The sequence below is a fragment of the Diabrotica undecimpunctata genome, chromosome 7 (genome assembly GCF_040954645.1).
Source record: "Diabrotica undecimpunctata isolate CICGRU chromosome 7, icDiaUnde3, whole genome shotgun sequence".
Lineage (NCBI taxonomy): Eukaryota > Metazoa > Arthropoda > Insecta > Coleoptera > Chrysomelidae > Diabrotica > Diabrotica undecimpunctata.
The window spans coordinates 31,662,145-31,677,148 of record NC_092809.1 but is presented as its reverse complement, the minus strand read 5'-3'; positions in this window follow the sequence as shown (position 1 = coordinate 31,677,148).

The following is a 15,004-nucleotide window of genomic DNA, read 5'->3' as shown; positions in this document are numbered from 1 at the left end:
AACCCCAAATTTCGAAATTTGTTTACATTGAAAATAATATAGTTATTTATCAACTAGGAACAATGAAGAAAATAAACCTTTAAATTAAATTAGAACACTTCACTATATTTTCATTTTTTTTTTTGAGTTCATAATCATTTCTGTTGTCTTCAAAGTAGGTATAATAAAAATTGGTACAACCTTAATCTGCTCTGTTTCTCCTCTTATTTAATCAGTCACCAAATAAACCATTGATTCAGCTACGTACTATATCAAATCACCACCATCCTAGATAAGAGGGGTTAGGGATTCCATAAAAAGATACTGCTACTGGGCCATGATCTGGAATAACTCCATAGCAATACTATCTTGCGACGAGTATTAGAAATATAATATCAGCATTATAGCCTCTCCAATAAGGGTCTAAAAAAATAAATATCTATCTGAAATATGGACAAGAAAAGGATTTATTAGCTTACCTCTGAATTGAGACCCACTTTGGAAACACGTCTTAACGGTTGTACGGTCTTAACAGAAAAGAGCGAAGCGCTATCATGGCGCCTGAATCTGGAAATTGGGCGTGAGTGACAAGTTGAAAAATATGCTCATCTACCGGATATATTTGGGAATTACAGAAGAATCCTTGAGTCGGCTACAGGTAGGTACTTGACAGATAGATGGGGCTATTAGTTTTATTAAAAAAAATATAATCGAAATATGTAATGAGTTTCTTTTAAATCTTTTGAAACGGTTACACAGCCCTCCCCACGATTTCAACTGGGTACCAGCGTGGAATCGGACTAGGCATGGTGGCACACCATACTAACCTTTTCAAAAGTGTAAATAGATATACGGAGAGGTAAGACAAACAGAATGGACAAATATAGCTACAATCTGGACTCACAGAATCCTTCTTTCACAACTCACGTGGGAACAACTCAAAGATTTCAGAACAAAGCGAAACAGAACGCATAGAATATTTATGACTCAACTATAAAAATGTAAACAAAAAAATTGCATTCTCACTCTCAAAATGCATAGGGTATTTCACCTATAACCAATATCATGAACAAAGCGGAATAAAACAAAACATATCTACAAATCATTATTTGAGACCAAATGCTCGCATTCAATCGAAATAATATAATTAAGATATTATTATTTGAAATTTCATAAGTAATATAAAGCAAAACATACTAGTGTTGTCACCAAGATACAAAACAGATAATTTACTGCGTAGTCGTTATGAGACCTAACACAATAAAACACAAAAAAAAATAATGTTATCGTTTGTTCGGAAGCGTAGAGTCTTTCATCTATGACTTAATCCACGAATAACATAAGAATAATAATACAATCGTATCATTAACGCCATAAGATACAAAATACAAATGTGTCATCGTTTGTTCGGAAGCATAGAGTCTTTCATCTATGACTTAATCCACGAATAACATAAGGTAATAACGCAGCGCGTCATTATAGACACATTTAGAAATACACAAATAAAAGGAAAGAGTTACTAATAGTTCAAAATTGGGTACATTAAAGTTCTACAAAGACAAGCCTTAATAAGTTTACTGGGAAAGGTAGACATCAGAATTTCTGTAAGACACATCTATATTTAGAAACAAAAAAAGCTGATGTTTAGTTATTAGTATGACAACTAGAATTTGTGATAACTAACGTGTATCATCCGCCTATAATAGGGACAACATTGGTAGGTCAACTTCGGGTAGGGTCAACTTCGGGTAGGGTCAACTTCGGGTAGGGTCTAAATAATTCTAGATTACATAACTAAACAGGTATTGGAGAACTAAAAAAAGTTTCCTGACGCGGGAGGCTGTTATTCTAGATTTATTACTGAAATACAATTATGAATGGCTTATCATTGCGACGAGTCAACTAGCGGGAATCCGCTTACTTCATCCCTAGCCTTCCTCAGTGTCTGGCCATTCAGAATATAGGATGTTAGACAGCAATAATCTTTTCAAACATTATTTTGGGGGGTTTCGAATAGAGAGTCGAAATTCGAAGGTCTTCACACTAAGAGTAAAACTTAGGCAAAATGAACAGATACTATAATGAACTATCATTGGTAACTAGACAGAGGAATCTTGATATCTTTGGTATAGATACCAAAAAAATTACTTGGATTTATAAATCCGTAAAATAAGATAAATTTAATTTTGTATCCACTTGAAGACAACTAAAGGTATGTACAATTCATTGTAATATAAACTACCATAAGCATAAAAATATCACATTCTACCAAGGCATTCTAAAAATAAAATGAGATTAAATTTTGCAAACACCCTTAAAATCAATATAGGTTCTTGGTCGGGGTAGCATAAACTTAAGATCTCGATCAATACAAACTAGAGAGAGAATAATACCGAAGTAGAATAAGATAAGATAAAAATAAAATTTATGTCGAAAAGAAATACGACATATATACATATATATATAGACATATTGAACACAATAAATGATCAATATTATAATAATAAAAAGTAAAACAGTTCAACGAACTGGGGTGCGAGCCAAACTGAGTTGCTCTGGAGATCGACGTGCGGAGTCTCCTACACTACTTCCAGAGGCTCGTCTCTTTGCGACAACATCTGAGATACACAAAATTATTAATTGGAATAGGGATAGGTCCACTAATCCACTTGACTATAGCAGGATGCTCCCTGACTAATAGTCAACACCACCGACATAAAACAAGGGTTGTCGAGACAGCTCAAAAAAAAATTGAAACGTGTCAACTTCCTGAAGGAAAAGAAGCACTAGGGGACAGATTTGCCGAAGCAAAGTGGTATTCAATGTACTAAGTACTAGAGTATCAGTGCTGTACTGACCCCACGCCAAAAAAAATTGGAAAGGAAACGAATCCTCTCCAGGATAAAGTTCGCGTTAGCGCAACTCTTCCTGTACACGGGCCACGGAGGGATTGAATAGTCGCTGGAGAAGGTAGCAAAGATTAAGTACGCAAATCGTAAAGGGAATCAACTAAAAAATTAAAAATTAAGAATGGACTGAACATTTTAGAAGAAAGGCAGGATGGCCAATAGTTCTATAAGAATATCCTCTGTGATTGATTACAGCGGAAAATTTCCAAGCAAGAAGACTCCCAAAAGGACAAAAGAAGAAAATAAATCCAAACCGTTAATACACAATCTTGGAGAAGAAGAAAGAAAAATGGGTATATGGCATACAAGCCACAATCGCTACACAAACAGTTCAGTCTAAGACTGATGTTTCCAAAAGAAACAAAAAAAGAATCGTAAGAGTCTTTCACGAAACAAAAACTTACGATAAGACTTAAAAGGAACGGAAGAATTATTACAATCTTCCAAAGAAATAGAAAAATATTACAGTCCATCGTCAATAATAAAAAATTATGATGTTGGATGTAACACACCACAACAATAAAAAAAGTTGAACAGTAAAACATTTTTGACACCTAATTGAATCCAATATGGTCGTCATACAAATCACAAAGAAATGTTTACCATTCTTTAGCAGAACTCTAACAAAGTCAAAATAATATAAACTTTTAATTCTCAGTGGGTCATTTAACGGTAGTACCAGAACTATTTCAATTGTTAAACAAACGTGGTCTTAACGTCGACATAAAGATAAAAGATAAATTCACAATAGGCGGCAGCGGGTTGTTTCACCTCTGTTTATACAAAGAGTCACAATAGACAACAGCAAACTACTTCAACCTCACTTGTACCATATCATGAACACAAGATAATAAATGAAAGCTTTTGAGCCTTAGCTAAAAAGTCTAATATCAAAGCAAAAAGATATATGTGGTCTAATAAACTATTAGAAGACCGCAAAAATGTCAACGACAAAAAAAGAAAGCTGCTGCGTATACAACAGTCTGACATCACACAAATAACTCAAGATACAATAATACAGGTCACGTGCCTGTACATCCTACACGACATCTCGAGAAAAAAAAGGCAAAACCACAAAATAAAAATAAGTTCCAGTACCAAAAACATACTTCTACTACATCTGACCACACAAAGACATAAAATTAACATAACAGAAGGAAAATAACAATATTTCCGCTCTATATTCTCAACAAAGACGCCTTAGGCAGAGAGAAACGAAGTCATATCATTACTTCCTTATACTTTTAAAACAAAAGAACCATGGACTGTAAAATATAGAAAGCATTTTCCTTTTCAGGAAATAAAATTTTCTTTTCAAAGTACGAAAAAGTTAAACTATGAAAAAATAAATTTTTAAAATAAACGAAAGACAAATTAAAAAGAAAATTTAACAGATAACAGATATTATATCAAAAACACCCAAAAAAGTATTCTGCAAAAATCCAGATAACACATTTTAAAATTACGTAGGTCGGGACAGCCTGTATATAGGTATAATTCCCGGCTGTTTGCCGCAAATAAAAACCATGAATCAAGGTTAAGAAATAAAATTCACTTAATTGATTTTTCAAATAACGAATGCTAAAAGCCATTTCGTTTATTTAAAATAAACACATTGAGGAATATAATTATTATGGTTCCTATAAACAAAAAGACTGAACTGCAAAGAAAATGAATTGAGGACTAGAATATAAAATTAAAATGCTTGAACATATAAGCCCGAATAAATTCAAGCTAAACACTTCAAAGAGATAAACAAAATTCATTTTTCACTTATGGAATGTTTACATAGACGGACTGGGAATAAACAGACGATTGTCTTACCATTCAAAATACGACCATTAAAATGCACACGTAATAAACATTCCAAATACGTATTATGTATTTCACAAAATTAAAAATACGACGAGAATATTTCTACGCAATTTTACGAAGATTAAATTAAAGGAAAACGAAAATCGTACCAGTTAAACTGATTAAACAAAAATTGGGTAAAAGCAAATACACAAACAACTTGAGTCTAAAATACGAAATGTAAACAGAAATCATAAACATATTACGTTGTTTTTATAATGAAGATACACGCTCCACGATTGGCGCGCCATTTTGTAACACTTGCCGTGCTACAATAATATTACAAGGCCAGAATCGCTCGTTGTCGAAAAAAATAGGGCGGGGTTATAGAAACTATATCGTATTTTAAATTCAAGCACAATTAGATAATATGAAATTATTATTTATTATTGGACGCCACCCCTGGTTTATCCTCGAAGGGGAAGAGCAAAAAAAAATTAAGATTTATTGAAAGTTTACAAGAAAACTATTCTTTATTATTTCTTAGTAATGAACAAAAAGAAAACATTAAAAGTTACGTCATCCCAAAGGGATTCCAAAATATTATTTTATGTTAACATTATCATAAACAAAAAATCTTTGTATCGTATTAAATTAAGAATTGGTTATAAAGAAAATGAATGTATATATACATACATATATATATATATATATATATATATATACATATACATACACACATATATACATTCATTTTCTTTATAACCAATTCTTAATTTAATACGATACAAAGATTTTTTGTTTATGATAATGTTAACATAAAATAATATTTTGGAATCCCTTTGGGATGACGTAACTTTTAATGTTTTCTTTTTGTTCATTACTAAGAAATAATAAAGAATAGTTTTCTTGTAAACTTTCAATAAATCTTAATTTTTTTTTGCTCTTCCCCTTCGAGGATAAACCAGGGGTGGCGTCCAATAATAAATAATAATTTCATATTATCTAATTGTGCTTGAATTTAAAATACGATATAGTTTCTATAACCCCGCCCTATTCTCTTCGACAACGAGCGATTCTGGCCTTGTAATATTATTGTAGCACGGCAAGTGTTACAAAATGGCGCCCAACGTGGGGCGCCATTTTGTAACACTTGCCGTGCTACAATAATATTACAAGGCCAGAATCGCTCGTTGTCGAAGAGAATAGGGCGGGGTTATAGAAACTATATCGTATTTTAAATTCAAGCACAATTAGATAATATGAAATTATTATTTATTATTGGACGCCACCCCTGGTTTATCCTCGAAGGGGAAGAGCAAAAAAAAATTAAGATTTATTGAAAGTTTACAAGAAAACTATTCTTTATTATTTCTTAGTAATGAACAAAAAGAAAACATTAAAAGTTACGTCATCCCAAAGGGATTCCAAAATATTATTTTATGTTAACATTATCATAAACAAAAAATCTTTGTATCGTATTAAATTAAGAATTGGTTATAAAGAAAATGAATGTATATATACATACATATATATATATATATATACATATATATACACACATATATACACATATATATATTAACCCCAAATTTCGAAATTTGTTTACATTGAAAATAATATAGTTATTTATCAACTAGGAACAATGAAGAAAATAAACCTTTAAATTAAATTAGAACACTTCACTATATTTTCATTTTTTTTTGAGTTCATAATCATTTCTGTTGTCTTCAAAGTAGGTATAATAAAAATTGGTACAACCTTAATCTGCTCTGTTTCTCCTCTTATTTAATCAGTCACCAAATAAACCATTGATTCAGCTACGTACTATATCAAATCACCACCATCCTAGATAAGAGGGGTTAGGGATTCCATAAAAAGATACTGCTACTGGGCCATGATCTGGAATAACTCCATAGCAATACTATCTTGCGACGAGTATTAGAAATATAATATCAGCATTATAGCCTCTCCAATAAGGGTCTAAAAAAATAAATATCTATCTGAAATATGGACAAGAAAAGGATTTATTAGCTTACCTCTGAATTGAGACCCACTTTGGAAACACGTCTTAACGGTTGTACGGTCTTAACAGAAAAGAGCGAAGCGCTATCATGGCGCCTGAATCTGGAAATTGGGCGTGAGTGACAAGTTGAAAAATATGCTCATCTACCGGATATATTTGGGAATTACAGAAGAATCCTTGAGTCGGCTACAGGTAGGTACTTGACAGATAGATGGGGCTATTAGTTTTATTAAAAAAAATATAATCGAAATATGTAATGAGTTTCTTTTAAATCTTTTGAAACGGTTACACTGGGAGCTAATACATACCCAAACTAAGCAATATACTGTGCCCAAACCCTAGCTTCTAGCCCCACGCATGACACAGTCCCCTACCCAGCCCAACCGCAAAAAAGGGTGGTATCCATTCCTTGAAGAGGCGAATGCCTAAACGATGTCGTCAACGTTTTCCGATTCGATCACCAAAATTCTAGTGCGTTAAACCTACTGGACAACAGCGGAGAAGTAAGAAGACTTAATATTTTAAGAGGCACAAAACCTTGCACTTACCATATAGATTTAATAAGTAAATTGTTTAGAATATAAGAACATTTTTTTATTATTAATTTTAGTTAAATTTAATTAGGAAGGTAAAAGCACTGACAGGTAATCGTTACTCTTCTTAATTTCTCTTTGATTGAATTATCAAATTTGATTATTGTCCAAACAGGACATATTGCAAATCTTCACCTGGAAAATAAAAAAAATAAATAAATAAATAGAAGCGTTTATCACTTCAACTATATTACTTCGGATATTTGACAATAGTTTTTAAATCTAAAACACATTTTTACAAGTAAATACATTTTTATTTTCTAATGTGGTATAATTTCCATAAAAGGTGAAACACAGAGATACCATCAATCAAAAATTTAGAACAAATAGAGAAATAAATTATTTTTTGTTTTTATTTTGGATCCAATAACATGAAATTTGCAAAGAGCCACAATTTAATTTCAATGTTGACGAGTTTCAGCGATACATTTTCAGAATTATGTAATAAATTTCAGTAAAACTAATTTTCCTATTACGTTGCAGATAGTGACAATTATTCATCATCTGTTTTAACAAGTGCCAATCGAATTTGATTTAATGTTTTGGCCCAAAAATGTTATAAGAATAATATACTCTTATTAGATTAATTTTGCAATAATATACTGTTTTCTGCCATTTAGGTTAACCTTTAACTACCCGCGCTACGGAATCTCGCACAGCTACACACAGCTATATACCACATATTAATATCAGATTGAATACATAGGAATTATTTATATTAATGTATATAAAAACGTATGATGCCTTGATTTTTTATGCATTTTTAATTATATAGAAATTAAAAAATAAAGAAATAATTCTTGAAATGAAAACTTCACTTCATGTGTCACTATTAGTTTATATTATTCACTGCTTGCTTCTTCAGTTTTGCAAAAATCACATGTAACAACGGTTGTCATATATTTTTTTCAAACTGACCTGTTGCAACTTCCGCAGATAATTTTTTCCCACTGCAAATGAAACATTTCGCTCTGATCTTTGAAGGCAGCTCCTCATTGTCTTCTGTTAGTTTTTTATGTATCGTCAGAAAACCTTTTAGTGATTGAACCTTTAACTTAGCAGTAATTGAATGCTGGTACGTTCAGAGAGGTATGGCTTCATAAAACCTAAGGAGAGCACTTTCAGAAATTCTCGTCTATGCTTATAAGCTGCATTGATATGAGTTGCTTTATAGAGAAGTTGTCCATTGATTCCCGCGATATTCATGAGTTGGAAAAATATAACCAAGGGCCATCGTCTTGTTCTTTTTGATACTGAGTATGTGCCACACATTTTATAAACAGTATCAACTTCACCTTTGGTAGCGTTATATTGTAAGATTATATCAGGTTTACTTGACTTCTTCTTCTTCATGTGCCTTGTCCGTTTCGAACGTTGGCAATCAACATGGCTATTCTGACTTTGTTTACGGCAGATCTGAATAGTTCAGCAGATGACAATCCGAACCATTGCCGCAAGTTTTGGAGCCACGAGTGTCTTCTCCTCCCTGGACCCCTTCTGCTGTCTATTTTCCCTTGAACGACACTGGATCTATACCTCCGTCTCCGTGCATCGTTAAGATTAATAAAACCGCGTTATTTGTTTTAGGTACATAGGAAAGCAATGTTACATTTTTTTGAAATCCAAACAACGAAGATTTAACAGGTCTATTTTTATGAGGTAAACACTCTTGCGGTATTTCCCGTTTGATTTTTTTTCATGGTCCCAATCATGTCACATGCTAAGTTCCGATTAGTAGCTTTTACTTCCTTCAACAAGCCGCTCACAATTGCACTAGGTGTATTTGCCATGCTGTAGGGGCCTTCGGCCTGCTTATCACAATAAACTTCAAAATTTGACACATACAATTTTTTTGCGCCACACAATATAAAAAGTTTCAGTCCATACTTCGTGGGTTTGTTGGAAATGTATTAAAGACAATTATTACGGCGTCCTCGGAAAGGTGTCAACATTTCATCAATTGTTAAAAATTCGCCCACAGTGTAGTTGTCTTTGCAATTCGTTACAAATGTATCTATGATCCATCTTATTGTAGCTAACTTTTCTACAAAAGTTAGCCAAAAAGATGGCGAAGCTCCTGGACCTGACAATGTATATGCTGAACTAATAAAGCTATTTAACAAGGACGGCACTCAACGACTAACAAAAATATTCAATGACATATATTTAAACGGAGTAATACCAAGATCATGGCTGAAGTCAACGTTTATTGCTCTACCAAAGAAAACAAAATCCGTATCCTGCAATGATTTCCGAACCACCATCAGCTTAATGAGCCATATTTTAAAGTTATTTCTAAAAATCATATCAAAGGATATATAGACTATGCGAAGAAAAAAGAGAAAAGAAAAAAGAGCTGATCACGGCCTCCAGAGACATTTAAAAAATAAAAATATAAAACGTGCACTAAAGCTTTATATATACAGGACCTTAATAAGACCAGTTTTGATATATGGGGCTGAAACGTGGATCTTATCTCAAAATGATAAAAGACTTCTTGGTATTTTTGAGAGAAAAATTCTTAGAAAGATTTTTGGGGCCGTAAATGAAAATGGGCTATGGCGTCGAAGATACAACTTTGAACTGTATCAGTTATACACCGATCCAGATATTGTGAAATTCGTTAAAGTGCAGAGACTTAGATGGGCTGGGCACATTGCTAGAGGACGACCACGAATGAGATGGATTGATGATGTGGAAGAAGACCTACAGATTCTAGGGGTTAGAAGATGGAGGGAAGTTGCCAGGAATCGACAGGAGTGGCGACTTCTTTGTGAGCAGGCCAAGATCCACAACGGATTGTCGAGCCACTTATGATGATGAAGAAAAAAGTCAGTCGTACACAGTTTGGTGTTCGGAACGCAGTGGATACGAGAGAGGCTCTATTTAGCATACAATAATAATAAAATAAACACCTGTGATCTAAGAATTATTAGCAATCTTTACTGGAATCAAACATCGTCTATCCGTACAGAGGCAGGAGAATCCGAATATCAAAATCAAACGTGGGGTCCGACAGGGATGTATACTATCACCCTTGCTGTTTAACATATACTCTGAGGAAATCTATCAAGAAGCAGTAGAAGATGTTGAAGCCGGAATTCGAATTAACGGAGAATGTATCAATAACATCAGATACGCGAATGACACGGTGGTATTCGCTGACAGTTATGAAGACCCCCAGGAGTTAATGAATAGAATCACAGAAGCGGGTCAGAGATGTTATATCTTTCCTATACTATTGTACGAAGTTAAGTCGTGGACTTTCACCGACGCTACATGTAAGAAAATTGAGGTAATCGAAATGTGCCTTTATCGTCCTTTATCGTAAATATCGTATTTTGATACTTCTTTTGCATCACGATCTTTCATAAATTGAGAAGGTAATTTTCATAACCCTACATGTCCACATTGGCTATTTGTTCAGAAGAGTAAAAAAACCGATACATCTACATTATTTTACCAAAACATATTTTATGTAATATAGTTATAGTTCAGTACTGGTTTATGAGCTAAGAAAACTACTTAATTGTGTAAAAAAGTGGTATAACAAATTAAAAATATAGGTAATATAAAAGTTGTTAGATGTGTGGTTATGCATGAAACACACGTCACATGTGGGATTATGAACATAACAGGTTTGGATATGTGGTGTTTTGATCAAATCAATGTACTATAGTTTAGCATAAGATTATTCATTTTAGTGTAGGGTTGGACTCAGTATTGGACAAACTAGTAAGCAAAGTAAAAAATATGTTCCTCACAATATGAAAAATAAAATTTTATTTATTATAATAAAATAGTTACCCTTTTTTACAATATTACAGTGAAATCTTATGTTATAGTGAAACATATAGAGTGAAACCTTTAGATACTAGTCTAGGTATTACATGTGATATGCACAGTCTTCTTCTAAACAGTCACAAACAACTTCCTCCTCTTCTTCAGGTCCATCTACATTTGGAGCAACAATAATGTTTTTGTACCAAAGAAGGCTTTCAATGTCTTGCCAGTTTACATAAAAAAGAATAGTTAACAGTTCGTTCACATCCTTCTTTTTTGCTGCGCTTACGGGATGAACTAAATGAATTTCTTCAAGAGGATTTTTCCAGTATTTTTTTCCAAGTTGTGTGTTGCTTTAGAAGGCTGTATTTATGTAGCTCTGGTTCAAACCGATAGAATTCATTGCCTTTAACCCATACCTATCATTTTTTTTTGTCACAAGTTTCTCTCACAGAGGACGCTGGATAAACAAAATCACAGAATGGAGCCCGATTGGAAGAAGAAAGAGAGGAAGACCCCGAAGGTCATTCAGAGATGAAATCGACAAGGCTATGGAGAAAAGAACCCTGCGAGATGGAGACTGGAATGACAGGGAAAATTGGAGAAAACGGTTGAGTGAAGGAAGACAGTGAAAACTGTGGAAATCCTTAGTAGTAGTAGTAGTTTCTCAATGAAAATTCTTTTTGTGTCACTGATTTTACTTAAGTGTTTTAAATAATTATTAGCAAGTGACTTTACATCCTTCAGAGACCAATCTGTACCAAGTACCTACACAAACTTTTTTATATTCTTCAAGGTACTCTTCTTTAACAATAAGAGTAGGTTTCTTCCGCAACAATTTCTCGGCTCTTCCAAACACCCTATCGTCTGGTAAAAAAGAATGGCCTCTGACAGGGAAATTAATAATAATATGTGTCAAGGTGCCTTCGTGGGCTGCTAAAAAGTACATTAAAGTATGAAGCCCATGATTGTTTTTGTTCTGACCTGTACATCCATCACAAAATAATCTCAGGTGGGTCACATCTGTAAGTTCATCTGATTGAAGATAACTAAGAAGAGCAGAAGCTACTTCGGTTGAACCGCGCCCTGCTTGCTCTTCGGTCCAGATATAAAAGTATGGGGTGTTGTCATTTTTAATATCTGTTACACAAACATTGTAAATACTTAATTGTCTGACATAAAAAGCCTGTTGAATAGGCGCTCGAGAAAGTGGTTACAACTGCTGCATGTCAAAGCATAAGTTTTCTCTTTTTCTTTGGTTTCTTTCATTAGGTCATAGAAACACTTTGCCCTTTTCTTGTGTATTCTTTATTCAGTAAAAAGTATCTGCTTTTAAGTTCCTGTAGCAGTTTTAATAGCTAATTTAGTCCATAATGACACAGTACTCACAGATGTCAGATGCCGGAGATTTGAAACCAACATTGAACTCTCCGCAGAATATTTTCCGAAACATTGATAACTTTACTTGGAGTTGGGGATTTTCTTCACTAGCATTATAAATCCTGTGATGTTTTCGTATTGAAAGAGCACTATTTAAATATACTCTTTTTGATTTGTTGCGGTGGTAGTGACTTTTAGTATCTTTAAAATTTCCAATAAACCTGCGAACCGCCTCCTTCTTAACCAGTGATCTTTGGCTTATTCTATCACGTCCTCTGTTGTCTTCTAGTCCTTGTTTAGTTTTTAGTTTTGATACAAGTCGTTGAACTCTTGCTGATGTAAACTGAATAAGGTGCAAAAATAAAGATTTACACACAGTTACGCTACCCCCAGAAGTTAGAGGAAATCGGTAGGTAACGAAAGTCGCTTTTGGTTTGGATTTTGCTTGTTGTAAACCTAAGCAAGATTGTCGGGACCTCCGACGTTGAACGTTTTTTGTTATTATGAACCTCCCAACAAATTGGTCATGAAAAAGTTTTTCGGGTTTCGAATAAAGTGTCTTCCGAAATGCACCGGCATCACTAGACCAAACTTCACAACATTTAAAAGCTTTACCTTTATGTAAGCAACCTATGAACACACAAACACCAGCATGAGCAGCGTATCTGTTTTCCTTAAGAAGATGACGCTTTGTAACTGTCTTTTGTCTTTTTCGTGATCCAGAACTTATTTTTCCAACTAATACTAATTCACTATCTAAATTACCTTCATTTAAACTCATAATTTCACTCAATTAAGCACAAACCAACATTAAATTATAATTTTCCTCTGAAACTAACCTGTTAAGATTGTGCACTGTCAACAATAACAATCAAATCAAAACCACGTATTTAAGTCACGTGATTGAAATACTTACTCCTCTATGGCAGAATAGAAAATGTGGGGTCTTGTTATAACCGTCACACATCAGATGTGGGGTTTTGCTTTAAACACCTATTTTTAAATTAATATTACAACGGGAAATGTGGGTTTTTGATCGGCAATAAATATGACACGCAATGCATTTTAAAATGACGAATTAGAAACATCACTTATTTAAAAAAATATTTGTGGGGTTATGAAAATTACCTCCTCAAATGTGGTCTAACAGTCGTAATGTTTCGATTCGTGCATTTAGTAATGTACTCTATCTTTTCATCTGTGAATATTCTCATACATGCATCTACTTCGTTTTGAATATCTCTTGCGTTATTGACACGAATAAAAATTTTTAGCGCTTAATTTACTAAATTTGCTCTCTAGTGGATTTTTATTTCATCATGTCAGATTATCTTTGACAAGAAAGTAACTGTTGTAACTCAGTAGTAACTCATCATGTTCTAAATCATCGGAGTCGTTTCCTTCGATTTCTGATTCTGAGTCATGTTCAGTCTCTTCTGTTCAGAAGAAGTATCAGTATCAGTTTGGTAATTCTTCCGAATCGAAATCGTAAATAACTCGAGCCAGCTCCTCTAATTCCACCTGTGTCAATTTGTTGGGGTTTCTTATTTTTACTTTGTACCCAAAATAATAAAAATGTCCAAAAGCCGGTAAAATGCATTTAATATTAATAAATTACTACCCGCGCGGTGTATTTTATTCACCAAACTGTATTACACTAAGGAAATGATAAATAAATCAACTAGCTCTTCCGCTATCAAAGTTCAACTGTGTGTGCATCTAGTAAACACATCGGTCGAAGGTTACATAGAGTGTAAAAGGTAGGGAATAGGGAATTTGGTTTTAAGCGCTGTTTTAGTAGAAATAGAATACTTTATACACTATCGCGGGTCTTCTTCTTCTTCAAGTGCCATCTCCGCGGCGGAGGTCGGCAATCATAGCTATTCGGACTTTTGAGACGGCTGCTCTGAAAAGTTCATTTGATGTACATCCGTACCACTCTCTCAGGTTGCGCAGCCATGACATTCTACGCCTCCCTATGCTTCTCTTTCCTTGAATCTTTCCCTGCTTAATCAGTTGGAGCAAGGTGTATTTCTCTCCACGTGTAATATGTCCGAGATATTCTAATTTTCTTGTTTTTATTGATTACTATTTAACTGGGAATAAGCCACAATTAAAGGTTAAAATACGTTTATTGACGTTTCAATTTCCACTTCGGAAATCGTTCTCAAAATACAAACATTAGTAAATTAAACAAATTTTGTTTTTGTTACTTAGTGAAAAATTCTTCTAATAATTTATAAAATTAAATTATTAGAAGAATTTTTCACTAAGTAACAAAAACAAAATTTGTTTAATTTACTAATGTTTGTATTTTGAGAACGATTTCCGAAGTGGAAATTGAAACGTCAATAAACGTATTTTAACCTTTAATTGTGGCTTATTCCCAGTTAAATAGTAATTAATTTAAAATGCCACAAGAAAATAGCTTCAGAACAATATTGTTTTTATTGAATTTAAAATTTCCATTTCTTTGTTCATCCTTCCCAGAACCTCTTTGTTTGTGACGTGTTCTTTCCATGATATTTTCAGAATTCTTC